Consider the following 16012-nt stretch of genomic DNA (forward strand, 5'->3'; position numbering starts at 1 on the left):
TTTACTGTAATGGTGTGCTTTATGCCAGCTTCTTTTGTAGAGGATTGGTTCCATTGTGGAACAACTGCAGATAAAGCATGGAATACTCTTTCCCGAAATCCCATTTGAGAATCTTTTGTCACATATTGATAGCAAGAATGTTAGTAGAAAAATATGCTTATCTCCCAGATAAAAAGGGCAGAAACACAACCATCAAATAAGAAGAAATAGGAATTTTGTGCAATGAAATTCAGTTTAACAATGTCACAGGCAGAAGGTTGCTTGGTATTTAAAAATATTCCAGCTATGCTAGAGTGCATTAATTTGAAAGGAAAAAGGGAAATATTTCACAACATAAACTGAGCAAAAGATGCAGTCAAAATATGTACTGCTGGAGATGTAAAAGAACTACTACAGACTTTATACATATTTTGGAACTGTGTTAAAGCAATACATTTGGAGGCTACAATTCTGCATGATTATGTATTACCATGATCCCCTTTGCATGCATTCTGAAGTTGTAAATGCTGACCTACAACTAGCAATAAACATGTTGACAATGGTAAAACTATGTATAGCCCAGCAATGGAGAAACAAATATTTCCCCATAACTGTAGAATGACTGAGGAAAACTTGGGATAAGTTTATGGTGATAAAGCTGACATACAATAGAAATACTATAAAATATAATCTTCAAAACAAGTTTATGGAGAGATGTGCCTTGCAATGCCCATTCAATTTTGGAATTAAAATGTCAGATGAAACAACCCCTTATAACTGATTTAAATTAATACATCTATATGTAATGATACCTTCCTTTCTTTCATCTCACCCTTCTAAAAACTTCTATTATACCCAGCTTTTAAATTTCATATCAATGTATTGTAATACTTATTAGAAGAAATAGGGAGGGATTGTAAAGGCCATTAAATAATATGATGTGAATGAGGAAAATGTGGAATATAGAATGGTCATGAAGAATACGAAAGCAACGGAAGCAAAAAAAAACAAAAAACACAGAAATGTCAAGCACATCATGTAAAGGAAAAACCATATACAATTTAATAAATCTGCTATTAAAGATAAATACAAAAAACCCTGCTCTCTGATCATGTTGCTGCTTGTATAACATATGTGATTCTATTCAGCCTTACATAATTCCTTACATAAGTTCATCTGTCATCTTTGTTGTTGGCTGGCTGTTGAATGGTATTTCATCAAAGATGAAGGTGTTCAGCGTGGCAATCATGTCAATGTTTATATCCCCTTTCTTATGATACTGGTGTGGGATCAGGAATGGATCGATCATGGTGCACATAGGAGCTGGCGCCTTGCAGTCAATTTGAGGGAGACCCAAAATGAGAAGCAGAAAAGCAAATACCCCTATCATCTTGGGTGAATTCATCAAGCAGAATGCCCAGAAATGATCTATTATCTGCTACCAGACTGGATACATCACTGAAGATTAGATGGGCAGCTGCAGCTCTGCCTGTTCACCAACCAGCACACCAGCACTTAATAGGACTGGGTATTTTTTATCAGCTTTCAGACTGTGTTATTGATTGTGCTTGTGAGCTCCGAAATCCATAGGAGGCTTGACTAGATGGATGGTGTCCCTGAGTAATTTGTGATAATTAAAGGTTCCAGACTAATCTCCCAAAAGTATTGCATTGTACAATACATGACTTGCACCAGAAGAAAAGAAAATATGTTCGATATATCTCAGCAATCCTTACAAAGCAATCCTGCCAGGCTATTATTATTATTATTAGTAGTAGTAGTAGTAGTAGTATTACAGTCATACCTTGGAAGCTGAATGGAATCCATTCTGGAAGTCCATTCAATTTCCAAAACGTTTGACTTCCAAGGCTCGGCTTCTGATTGACTGCAGCCAACTGGAAGCCATGGAAGCCCCATCAGATGTTCAGCTTCCAAAAAACATTCACCAACTGGAACACTCACTTCCGGATTTGCGGCGTTTGGGAGACAAAACTTTCAGCTGCTAAGGCATTCATCAACTAAGGTACGGCTGCATTATTATTTCATTAATTCTATACCACTATTCATTCGAGGATCACAGGGAGGCTTACAATATAGCATATTACAATAAAATGTATTACAGTGTGATTGTGGGTGGAATATATGTTTTAAAAACCTGAAGGAGGAGGAGAAACTCATATCCACATCAAGTTCACCCGTAGCTGTGTTTATCTGACACCTCTCAGTTAAACACTGACTAGAGGAAGCGGAAATAGAAGAACAAGACTATTCCTCCCACTGAGTCCACCCAAACAGTAGAACTGCTATGGGTTAGATTCAGTGCCTAAATTGCCAGTCTGACAACAGGACAGCGAGCCAGTAACTCCGTTAACACACAACTTTACTATTACATGGTTTCTTCTGGCCAAAGACAGATGGGTGAGAAATCTTGACTATAGCAATGCTTTGTATTTATCTGTTTATTGAAAAATACATATAAGTAACAGAGAAAAAGTAATGCAGAGTTCCAAAATTTAATAATAACAGCAAACCAGTGTGCCAAATTACTATTTTGCATGAATATTGAAATACCCCAACCATAACAAAGAATGAGAAGCTGGAGGGCTATGGGAAGACCCCTTTCCTGTTAGTATGTTCAAGTAAGGGAAAACAATCTACATCAAGATTATCAGATTTAGCCTCTCCCTAGACCACCCATGTTTGTCTGTTCAAGTATTCTGACAAAGTGATGTTTCAGACATTGGTGAACCATGCCTCACACATTAAAGCATCAGGAGACTTCCAATGAAGAACTGGCAGCCACTAGCAACATTAAGGCTAGGTTTTTATGTGTGGTGGAGGGGATGGCATTGTTCTCTAAGGAGAGAAGAGCCAAAGATGGATCAGCAAGCAAGTTTTTGTGCAGAGTTTAGTCGTGTGGTGCAGATTGCTGACTCACCAGTATGCGGGATGAGAGGGACTGACAGCTCAAATGGATTATGGAGAGACATGTGGAACAAGAAAGAGTGTGTGTTTGAGATTGTATGATAATGTGTACACATTTTGCTTGGCATTTCAGTTGGGAGGCCTCATTCTTGTTTGCCATAATGGGTCAACCTCCACTAAAAATACCATGGAAAGACCTATAAGGCATTCATTATACACATATAAGACACACTTACTTACTACTTGCAATTGAAGGGATACATTTACATATTCCTCCTTATTAGCTGCTCCTTGGTGTTTAGGGAAGGCCTCAGAATAATTATGTAGCATTTAGGAACAAAAATACAGCCTACTAACCCAGCACTGGAGACCCAGATGGAGAAGATCTCCACAGCCACCATGTATTTCCCCTTGGTGCTCAGATAAGAGGGTACAAAGGACAACCAAACACTGCAAAACACCAGCATGCTGAAAGTGATGAACTTGGCTTCATTGAAACTGTCTGGCAACTTTCTGGCTAGGAAAGCCACAATGAGGCTGACAAAAGCCAGCAATCCCAAGTATCCCAGAACAAAATAAAACATTGTGATTGACCCTTCATTACATTCTATTATGATTTCTTCAACCAAAGAGTTCATGTTGAAATTTGGGAATGGAGGTGCAGTAGATAGCCATATACTACAAATAGTGACTTGTATGAGAGAACAGCCAAGAATAATAGAAATAGCCAATTTTCTCCCCACCCATTTCCTCATTGTGGATCCTGGCTTGGTTGCCATGAAAGCCAGAACAACGGTGATGGTTTTTGCCAGCAAACAAGAAACAGCTACTGAAAATATGATGCCAAAAGCAGTTTGACGTAAACAGCAGGTCACCCACTGAGGCTGGCCAATGAATAGCAAAGCACAAAGAGAGCAGAGGAACAGGGAGATGAGGAGAAAGAATGATAGAGCTCGATTGTTGGCTTTGACAATGGGAGTGTTCTTGTACTTGATGAAAATTCCTAGTACCAAAAGTGTGGTGAAAGAAGCAGCCAATATAAAAAAAAACTAAAGTGGTGCCCAAAGGTTCTGAGAAAGAGAGGAAGTTCATGGACTTAGGGAGGCATTGGTCTCTGTTCCTGTTAGGAAATTCATCTTCTGTGCATTGGAAACAGTCATCTATATCTGAAAAACAGAACAAATTCTGTGTCTGTTCCTGTCTGTACAATTATATTTTCCCACATCTGCAGCTTCTGTATGAAAATGTATACAGAAATGTCTTATTCTCCTGAAGGCATCTATAGAGATGATTAATAACCCCCACTAAGTGTCTAACACCAATTTACTTCTAAGTATATATCAGTAAGTGCTCCAATAGGATTTGCAGATGTCAAATCCTACTACAAGGGATTACGCAGGGAAGTGAATATCCCTTACTTCCCAAACAAATCCACTCAATAACTGTTACTCTGCAATTTGGCCAGCTTAATCTACTCCTGCAGGTTGATGCCCCTGCAAATTCCAATCACTTTGGCCAGAAGGGGAGGGAGTTATAGTCATTTGTAAATTTCACATTATAATGCGGGGGGGGGGGGGACGACCGAAGTTGGCTAGCAGTTAAGTTAGATACCAAAGTTAAGTGTGCACAGAAAATATCTTGAAGTGTAAAGAGCAAAACAAACATTCATGTATCTGAAAAAAAAATGATTTGGAATCTTTACCAAGAATAGAATATCTCTCCCCCCCCCCCTACCATTTATTGGATGTAAATGAGGGAGGAATTTGAGAGACTATCAACAACACAAGGTTGGTCTTAATATTGCATAGTATGTTCACATTTTGTTTCTCTTACCCATTTGGTCTGAAATCTTTCCATCTGGACATGGTACACAATCATAGCAACAAAATGGCTTCCCCTCTTTCTTTTTTCTGCTGTAACCAGGAAGGCAATTTTCATTACACTTGGCAAGGGGTAGCACCTAGCCATAAAAAGAAAAGGGGAAATTAATTTCTGATATATTTGGTTAATAGCAAGAAAAAAGTTTTAAAGGATGTTGCTTCTCATGAGAAGTAAGGTTTCTAAGGTTGCAGTCCTTTGCACAGTACTTGGTGTTAAGTCCCTATATACTCAGTAGGGTTTACGTATGTGTGCCCAAAACAAGATCCATCCATACCATTTGTGGATTGATTTTTCTTTTCTTTTTAAAAGGAAAAATCATTTAAAAAATTTCTCTGGTTTTATGTACACAGACAAGTAAATGTGAGGCGGCATGAAGGACAACTTTTTCATTATTTGACATTTTACAGCTTCTTGGAGGCGTTGGTAAGCCCATAGTGGCCACCTGCTAAAAATGTCTTGTACCCCCCCCCTCCAGGAAGCAACTGCACATTATTGAAATATGTTCACTGAGCCCAGCACATTTGAAATATTAATCAACCTTCATGAACAATTTTGGCAGAACATTTTTTCCTCTTTTTTGCAACAGAATTGGGGGTGAAAGACTCTAGTTGCCTAAGAGTACTACTGAAGGTAAAGGTAAAGGGACAGGGACCCCTGATTATTAGGTCCAGTCGCCGACGACTCTGCGGTTGCGATGCTCATCTCGCTTTATAGGCTGAGGTCATGTGGCCAGCATGACTAAGCCGCTTTCTGGCAAACCAGAACAGCGCATGGAAATACCATTTACCTTCCCGCCGGAGCGGTACCTATTTATCTACTTGCACTTTGAATTGCTTTCAAACTGCTAGGTTGGCAGGAGCAGGGATGGAGCAATGGGAGCTCACCCCATCGCGGGGATTCGAACCACCGACTTTCTGATTGGCAAGCCCTAGGCTCAGTGGTTTAGACATACAAAAGTTAAAATACTAAAACAGATTAAAATTACCTGAACTTTATAACCATTTCGGTAGGCTTGCTTAACAAAAAGGTTTTTAGTAGACACCAAAAGGAGTACAGTGAAGGTACTGAAGAGGGAGAATTTAATTTTCTAGTTTTATTCTAGTCTTTTAATTTAGTTTTATAACTTCTCTGCATAACTTGCAAAGAACACTTGATATTTAGCTATAAGACCTATATGAGTTTTTTTTAACTGAGTTTTTCTGTGCCAACACTCTACCTCTGGTTCATACATTCTTTACTGACATACTTTGAATTACAGTGAGCAGTTAAGTGGGTCCCTAATCCCCTTACTCTTACTTACTCCTCACCTTATCTATCTCTCCTGGTTCTGCAAGGCAAGGGGAGGCCCCAGCGCTCCTAGCTTTTTCTGAAGGGAAAGTCTTTATCTCTTTCTCTCCTGGTTCTGCGTGACACGGAGGCCCCCTTTTGGATCAGCGCTCCTAGCTTCTCTGAAGGGAAAGTTTTTTTTATATATTATAACTGGCATTGCTAGAGACTCAAAGCTGAGCTCTCACTGAAAGTCAGCCTTTTCTCAAACCTCTCTGAAGGGAGAGAGTGAGAGAAAGTCGTTCTGGATTCACTGGGCTGAAAATCTACCTCCTCCTCTCTGTACAAGTGAGTCCTTTATTCCTATTAGAAGCCTCTAGGACAGCTTGATCTTCTTTTTAAGTCCTTTTCATATCCCCTCTTAAAGCCCCCCTTCTTACCCTCTCTCTTCTCCCTTTTAAAGCCTTTAAGAAATTGACTTTCCTTTTCTTTAGGCAAGCCCCTTCTAAAAGTTATTTTGCTTTTCCTGTAAGCTCTCTTTGTGATAAGTCCTTTTATCTGATATTTACCTTTTACCTGTTTGTTTCATATTATTTTTTTGGTCATTTATATTTTTTATGTTATTGGCATAATATTTAGTTCCCCCCCCCCCAAAGCTCTCTTTGTGCAACTTGCTCTTGGTGCATTCCTTACTGGCATATTAAGCCAGGAAAGGAAGAGATCAAGAGGGGCCCACTCAGGGAGATAGGAATGGCTGTGACTAGTACCTAAAGATAACAGTGGAATGTGAACATTACACAGGGAGTAAGGGCTGTCTAAGCCACAGACAAGATAAGTCCTTGATAGATGGTTTGTCTGAAGCACATATGGAGACAGGCAGACACCAGGAGCGAACTCAAAGCCAAGTGACCTTTTGGCTTAAAGATAAGATTGTAAGAACAGGAATTTTCAAGGATGGTGCTAATGGTGTGACGTACAAGATTCCTGGGGAGGGGGAATGAGGGGTCTAAAGGATATATAAACTGTGTGTAACTGATGCTCGGTGGACTTGCAGTGTGCAAGCACGCAAGTGCCTTCTGCTGTCCTAGGCAGTCAGAATAAACTCTTTCTCTTTACAACCACGGTGTCGTCTTGACTCCTTCGTCTCTTCATGAGGGTGCAACGTGTATCCAGGGCAAAAAAGGCTACATTACCTGCTTGCTCTCAATAGGCCGAGAGTTCCAAAGTGTACTGCTGCCACACTAAATGATTAAGGGATGGGTATTATGTGGCACCTGTAGCAGTGCCGATTCTGCCAATCAAAGAAGCTGAGTGGGCACAATGCTTCCCTCCTGTCAGCAATCATGCTGGAGCATACTGCACTAACTGCAGCTTCCAGATCAAGTGTGAGGCAAGCCCCTGATAGAGCTGATTTCAGTAACCCAGTTTTGAAGTAACCAATGCATGAGCTGTTGTGGCAAGGCTTTTCTGATCCAGCATTGGCTGTAGTTGTTGAACCAGCTGTAGCTGGTAAAAGGGATTTCTAGCCACTGAGGCCACCTGAGCCTCCTGTGACAGAACAGAACTGGATACAGAAGCATCAGTAAAGGTCAACTTTCTCCTTCAGGGGCAGTGTAACCCCTTTGAGGGTAGGCAGCTGGCCAATTTCTCAGAAGTGGGAGCTCTTCACCCACAACGCCTCCGTCTTGCTAACATTCATGCTCAGCTTCTTTGTCACCATCCATTTCACCACTGCATCCAGGCAGTGGTTCAGGAACTACACAGCCTCTCCTGATTCAGATGTTATGGAGAAACAGAGCTGAGTGTCATCACTATACTGATGGCATCTCGCCCTGAAACTCCAATGACTGCCCGCAATGGTTTCATGTAGATATTAAATGGCACTGTAATATTTCCTCCTACACCGATACATGTGCCCCACCTGATTAAACATGTAATGCCATGTGATAACCTCATTAATAGTGAACTCTTGACTCAGATCAGCCCATGGATCCATCCTTCCCACCTTCAGTTTTAAAAAAGATTGGTTTGGGAAAGTAACCCAATTGATTATATCAAATCCAGATGCTAATTCACCATTTTCATTAAAAGACACTGTCTCTCCACCAGTGTTGTTAAACGAGATACTCCTTAGGAAATGGTGAAGCTAGAATGAAAAGAGACAAAAACATATTTTATATGATTATTTGAATTTTCATCCCATCCTTCCTTAGATAATGATCCCAGACCAGGTTACAATAAAAATTAAAACAGATAATGACTGCTCCCCATATCAAATGGGGGGCACCTTTTGCATAGTTGCACGCAGCCCCCCAGATCCCAGTACGGTTCCTGGTACTTCAGGCTGGCTTCATCCTCCCCAGACTGGATACCTGGAGGTCTCCGCCTACCTCAGCCAATCTCCCAATCCCGCCTGGGGAGGTGTTGCCAGGGGATTGGCCAGGTAAGGGGACGGACCGCCCTGCCCACACAATGGAAGGTGAATCTTACCTGTGAAGCAGCAGTCAGCTCACTAAATAATAATAAAGCTTCCACTTAGCCTTAAACATTAGAATTCATAGTGTACCAAAGGTCAGGGTGAAAATGCATGTTTTTAAATGGTACCTAAAATTAAACCAGGTTGGCATCAGTCGTATTTGAAGGGATGGAAAGACACTGAAGAACTGTGGTGACATTTAAAGAAGATAAATAAATGAGCAAGTTAAGTTAATTTGGATATGCAGAAGATATTAAAAATAAATTTAAAGAACCACAGAAAAGAGGGGGGAGGAAGTCAAGTTTTAAAATGTCAGAATGATTGTACATCTGAAATATGAGTTGGACCCAAACTAAGGCTGCAACACTGTGAACTCATACCTGAATGTAAATCCCATTTTTTAGATTCCCTATTATACCTCTTGGGCAACACAAAACATTGGGCCTGCTGTATATCCCTTCTCCAGCAAACAATAAATACTAGGTGGGTGAAGCATCCCTTCACTGTCATGGAAATCGGTGCTTCTTCCTCCCTGGAGGCCAGGGCAAAATCACACACATTGGAAGGTGGGCGGGTGCAAGAGGTACTACCCTTGATCTGCAAAGCATATGGATGAGTGACTCGTTTGATATATAGTCACATGTACAATGTTCCTAGAAAGAGAGTGGAAGAAGCCAGAGTGTGGGGAAACAAGTGCAGGGATAGCACATGGAATATCTTGACTTGACCCACCCCCTTGCTGTGCCTTCACGTGAGAAAAGACATACAGGAATGGTGGGAGTGGAGAATCAACATATTCAAGGAAAAGAAATGAAGTGTGTGGTGTATAGGCTTACTTTGTAAACTGAGTGCCACCCCACACTGGAAAAGCTATTGCAAAAAGAACTGTTTTTCATGTAAAACATTACCTGCCAATATTGCAGGTTTGTAAGATCCAATTTAGCTCCATCTGGCATTGCTCTGTCTTTTGACCTGGATGAAATCATTTTCTGTAAACTATGTGCTATTGCATGGACAGCATTGTAAATGCTGTAACTCTGGCCTATCATGCTCATTTCAAAGAGAGTCCCAGGGAGGCTATCCAACTTCTCTTCACCAGAGCAAACACTAGCACTTTCCTTGGCTGTTTTAGAATCAGGAAAGAAGCAGTTGAATGCCTGTTCCCAGAATATATGGAGAAAAATATCTTCTTTAGCTGAATTAGGATGCAGGGTCTGAAGGAATTCTCTAAACTCTGGCACTTCATTTGTGTGTATTGCAAAGGACAAGGCACCATCAAAGACTTGTATTTGAGAAGTCCTGCGCATTGTCTCTAATGTGAATTCCCACTGAGCTGTAAAGATCCACACTTTAAATATTGATGTCTCTGTAATACCTTTCAACATTGCATATAAATAAATTGTCCAGTTCAAAGATGGCACGGTGGGATTTTCTGCATTCACAACCAAAACCTGAACTTCAGAGTTGGATAGATAACTTGCCATGTTCAGGATGATGTCAAATGAGCTCAACGTATCTATAGCATTAGATATAGCTGGTATTTTTCCATTGAGGGCTATACAGATTCCATGCTTCAAAAGCATTGGCATCAAAGTCTGCACAAATTTGTCTCCATTATCATTCTCCATTGTAAGGATCCCAACCCATGTCCACTGGAAATGTCCAAGAAGCTTGACAATCCCTGCGTACTGATAGTCTTCATTGGGAACCATCCGGTACAATGAAGGCAGTTCACTTTTAGCATCTACCACTGGAGCAATTACACAATAGGCAATCTAAAGGGGAGGAAATTAAATTAAATTAAATTAAAGAGGTCGTTAATTCAATTGGAATATGTTTGCATTAAAAATATAAACATGCAACGGTTTATTGTAATTATCTGCTAAGATAAAAAAGGAATGCTAACTAAATCTAAAAATGCTGGTGCATTTTAAAAATTGTAGATATTTAAAATAGTTTAATAACTACGAGCTTAGTTTCTCATAGTATTAACATCTGTAGTTCTTTTCTTCGCTCATGATAAAATTATTTCTGCTATTTTTGTGTGCACTTTTTTTCTTCATGATGAACTCATTCTACAGTTTCATGCAAATGTAATAGATGGTTTCCACTATAATATATGGAAGGTTAATTTAAACCCTGTCCAGTAGCCCCCACTACTCATGGTCACTGGGGCAAAAGGCAGGAAAGAGGCAAATGACTGTTCGAGGCTATGCCAGCCTGGGCCTGGCATAGTGCTTTGTCCAAGATTGGGCATGTGGCCATCAATTGGCAGCAGTGTGAACAGCTCAGGATTCCAGTGTGCCCTGGCTTGCTCACCCTCTCACGCTCCTCACATCATGCTGTTTTGTGGCTTTCCATGGACTACCAGCAATGGCACTTCTGCCGACCTGCACTTTCAGCAGGTTGATTGTATATATATCAGTTGTTATAGTTATTTATATAACAACAACAACAACAACAACAACAACAACAACAACATAATTTATTATTTCTACCCTGCCCATCTGGCTGGGTTTCCCCAGACACTTTGGTCGGCTTCCAACAAAATATTAAAATACAATAGTCTGTCAAACATTAAAATCTTCCCTAAACAGGTGTCTTCAGATGTCTTCTAAAAGTCAGATAGTTGTTTATTTCCTTGACATCTGGTGGGAGGGCGTTTCACAGGGTGGGTGCCACTACCGAGAAGGCCTTCTGCCTGGTTCCCTGTAACTTGGCTTCTCGCAGCGAGGGAACCGCCAAAAGGCCCTTGGCACTGGACCTCAGTGTCCGGGCAGAACGATCGGGGTATAGATGCTCCTTCACGTATACTGGGCCGAGGCTGCTTAGGGCTTTAAAGGTCAGCACCAACACTTTGAATTGTACTCGGAAATGTACTGGGAGCCAATGTAGGTCTTTCAAGACCGGTGTTATGTGGTCTCGGTTTAAAACTGTGCACCTCAGATGTGTTGTTAATATGTTCTTAGATGTGTTGCTAATCTTGGAAATAAAATCACAATAAACTGCTTGCCTTACAAGCACATAGTGACAAGAACTGGACAATTTGAATTTTCCTGACCCTGGACTTTTTTCTTTCTTAGGGAACATGAACAGTATATCAGCCTCATATATTTTGTACATTTATTTATTACATCTATATGCCTCCCATCCCCCACAAGGCACACAATGTAGCAAGCAACAAAGCAATAAAACAATACAATTAAACGTAACACAAAACATAAAAGAAAACATGGAAAAACATTTTAAAAACTTACATCTCTTGCTAGCTCACAGTCACTTTAAAAAATAAATAAAAGAGAAATAATTCTAAATGATATAAATGATTAAAAATTACATTGCCTGCCAGCTCACTCTACCTGTGGTATTTTGTGGGTGCTTAAGAGAGTGGCCACGTAAAGGGAGATTTCAGAGTCAGGGCCTCCAATGACAGCTATCAGATTATTTTGTTTATCACATTTGAAGTTGGGAACAGTCCTTTCAGAGGCAGACAGAAGTTTCAGGGTGTTCTGATGAGTCATTCTTGCATTTAGCAAGCTGTCATAAATTTTGACTCCAAGGCTGACATTCAGAAAGAGTCTGGGGTTCTCATTCATCTCATTCACTGCAAATACCAAGGACAGAACATGCTGGTAGTACTTTGGACTTGCCCTAAGGAAAGAATTACCTTAAACATAAGACAGATATACAGTTCTTCATCAACCACCTGTTTCATAATAATTATTTGACAGGATGCCACTTTATACACGGCCAACACTGCAGTTGTTATTAGGATTATATACATTGGACTGTGCCTCAGAAAGAATGATGGATTAAAATACATAAATCCCACTGAAATCAACAGGAAAAGCAATTCACGATTTAGTCATATACCATTGTTTTTAAAGAGAACTTGGGACAGCTAGCTTAATCTGGATACAAGCATATCCCTATTAAATGCATCTATTAAATTTCATCTGACTGAATAGCATAATCATTCCACTGTGACCAGATGGCCAAATAAAGAGACAGAAATACAAGCTGGTGTTGAACTAGGACCACATTTTTAAGTGTTAAGACATAGAAAAACCACCTTCAGAGGGAAATACTTTCAGTGCAGTATTTCCACCCATGAAGCCTCTTCCCTCTGATCACTTGGGTGGGAAATAAAGTTGCAGTTTATTAAACTGTTATTTGGCATCCCCATTTTGGAGTATGGGGGACAATATCTGGCCTACTTTTCTTCTTGGGCTTTCTTTTTAGTTGTTGCTGCAACATAAGGAATGCAGAACTGTGGTTTTTAAACAAAGTTTTTAAACAAAGTGCGTAGCCACAATGCAGATAAAGACAACTTCATCTCAATCATATTATTGCATATTATTTATAATTACATATTATTAAATCATATTGCTTAAGGAAACTCTTAACCTCCACAATTGAAATGATTGGTTTTAAAAAAGTGTTTTATCTTGGCCGAATTAACTCATTCTGATCCATAGACTCATATCAGCAGATATAAAATCTAGTGGCCCAGTCACAATTCTTGTTATATGCATTTATAAATGTTTCAAAAAGTGAAATGTGGAATAAAAAATGAACACAAGGAATAAAAATGGGGAAAGCAAAACACAATTGATATATAAAGTACATCAGGCAGAAGAAAAACCAGAATTTTTTTAAAGCCTACAAATAAGTCTAAACACACGTTCAGAAAAGGTAATCTGATAACTACAGTTCTTTCTGACCAAGCCAATGCTCATGGGACTTATGTGCACCAATTATGACCGGGACTCATGCATGCATAGGATAAAAATTGTTTCTTACAAAAGTCCATCTACCAGCTTCGTTGTCGGGTGCTCACTGAATGATATTTCATCAAAAATGCAGCCATACAGAGCTGTAATAGCTCCAATAGTGAGGTCCCCTATCTGACCATACTGGTATGGCAGCTGGAAAGGATCATTCATGGTACACATAAAAGGGTCTGCCCTGCACTCCGTGTGAGGCTGTTGCAGCCACAAAATGAGCAAGAGCAGAACAAGTGCCCCTGTCATCCCACAACACTTATTGATGCAGAATGTCCACTTGGATCTACTATCCACCATCAGCCTGGTTACAACAATGGCTCTGAATTCTTTCGATAAAAAGGACCCCCAAAATATCAGATTGAATGCTGCAACCCTATTTTTCCACCATCCCACATCCCAGTACTAATTGTGACCAGGATATTTGAATAGCAATCAGTCTCTATTATTCATTGTTCTTCTGGTCTCAGAACATCCAGCTGGGATTAAGCAAACTAGATTGTGACATTTAGTAATTTGTGATAATTGAAGGTTTGAAAGCCACCTCCCAACTGTATTGCACTGTGCACATTAACACTTGCAGCAGAAAAAATAATGTTTGTTTTAGCTCAGCATAGCTTCCCAAGCAACTTTATACTCCAGTTACAACAGCTGGAGAGCCTCAGGATACTGACCAAGTACTTTTCTCCAGTGTAGCCTTAGCATATGGCAGCATCTAGGAATACCTGCCAATGTAATACCAGGGACACAATGTTGTAATTTTATGGCAACATTATGTGACTGCTGAATAATGTGGTGGCAAAAGTTGATGCCTATGAGGTTATGTTGAAAGCCAAGAGGCAGAAAATTGTGGATAACAATTAAACTTCAACTAAAATTTACCCAGAATAGAGTCACTGAAGTTAATAAACAAGAGGGCCATTTACTTTAATGGTTCTACTCTAAAACTTAATTTAATATCACCCAGTGCAGTTTATAAACACAATTTTTATATTACACATGTGACATGTTGGCTAAAAGATTCCTATGACTTTACTCACTTTCTCAGTAATGGAGTCTGAGGAACTGAAGTGAAACATGTTGAAAAGATATTAAGTTCAAGGACATGTGACAAATTTACATAGTGGCAAAGTGTTTTTGATTTTTTACTTCCTGTTCAACCTTTTTTAAAAAAATAAAAATAAAATACAATTATTTTGTGTTTCAAGCAGCTCAATATGTGTTCCTCAGCGTTCCGCAGTTGGAATGACTTGGAGGAGCATCACATCATTCTAAATCTCTGTCAAGTCATTCTTGGATGTGTCATTGGCCAGAAAGGGTTCCCAATTTCTCACCAGTTTCACTTCCTGACAAATGCTATGAAGGTTAATTGTCTCCTCTTCACGGAACACAGAGGATGTGATTGCTCCCTTCATTGAGTGTTATCCAATGACTGACTGAAAATCCTGGCGATGCCTTTGTGCTTGAACACCACATTTTCTACCCACACCCTAAACATAGTACCAACAGAATATCAAAATACTTTATAAATTATTTGAATTTTCAGATGAATAAAAAACTAGGAAGGTAATTTCAATCAATTAGTTTAAAGATAAGATAGCACCTAGGACATGACAAAATTGTACTGCCAGCATAACTTGGCTTGCACTTAATTTACTGGCATAATGGAAAAATGCATGTCTGCAAGAAGGGTGTCTACTGCTGAGGAAATTAGGCTTGTTGGAATTCACTATAACATATGTGAAACACTTGATCTGTTAGGTCAATATTTTAGTTATTCCAAAGCATTTTTAAACTGCTTAGCATTTTCTAAAATCCCTAATTGTTCTACAATCTTTTTTACAAACACCATCACCAACAACAACAATAATTTACAGATCAAAAGTACAATATGATTGAAAGATACAGTTTAAAGACAATATAATAGGGTGGGAAAGTGTTCAAAAAATTAGGGAATATGATCCCAGGAATAATTTTTAAAAATCACTGTTCATTGCGAGAAACGTTCCTGCAACATGGCACTGTAAAGTGTGGAAGCTGAATATATGGGTCTTGGGTTTGCAAAAAACTGGGCCTGTAATAGGCCTGAGCTTGCTTCCATCTTAAGGGCATGTTTCTCTTAGATGCAAAAAGAAAGTTAGCATGAAGGTGTCAGAGAAGGTAAAAGAACAAAGGATGTACAGAATGTTGGAGGTTTTGATTTCAGCAATGCTGTTTTTCTTGTGTTTTCCCTCTAAAGTTAGCTTATTGTGGTTTCTTATTAAGCTGGTTGTGGAAAAGCTATCATCCCTTAAAGAAGCTGTTAGCTCCGCATGTAGGCAGAACATCCCATTGATGGGTTTATAAGAGATTCTGGCTGATGGGGGTGGAGTCTTCTCCAATGCAATTGCCATGTCTAAATAAACGTAGTATTGGTTAGAGCTTTACTCTAACCAGAGGATGAAGAATTGTGTTTCTTCCAATGAAGGAGTATGTGCATCTGAAAATCTACATCAAGAAGTTCATACAAAAGGGAACCTGACCCTTGGATAAAAATATATCATACCCTTTCATTCAATGGGGAAAGGAAGAATATGGTGGTAATAAAATGAAACCATAGGAGAAAGGGTAGAGTTGTGTGTGAAAAATGATGATGATGGTGATGATAACAATAACGATAATTTAATTCAGATTTTTTTATTGCAATTTGAGATTATATAGC

The 16012-nt window shown here is 39.5% G+C and overlaps 1 pseudogene; it reads right to left on the minus strand.

Moving 5' to 3' along the window:
- Positions 1-3167: 3167 nt before the first annotated feature.
- Positions 3168-13473, minus strand: LOC117057600 (annotated as a pseudogene).
- Between the last annotated feature and the right edge of the window lie 2539 nt (positions 13474-16012).

This window comes from Lacerta agilis, chromosome 14 (genome assembly GCF_009819535.1).
Source record: "Lacerta agilis isolate rLacAgi1 chromosome 14, rLacAgi1.pri, whole genome shotgun sequence".
Lineage (NCBI taxonomy): Eukaryota > Metazoa > Chordata > Lepidosauria > Squamata > Lacertidae > Lacerta > Lacerta agilis.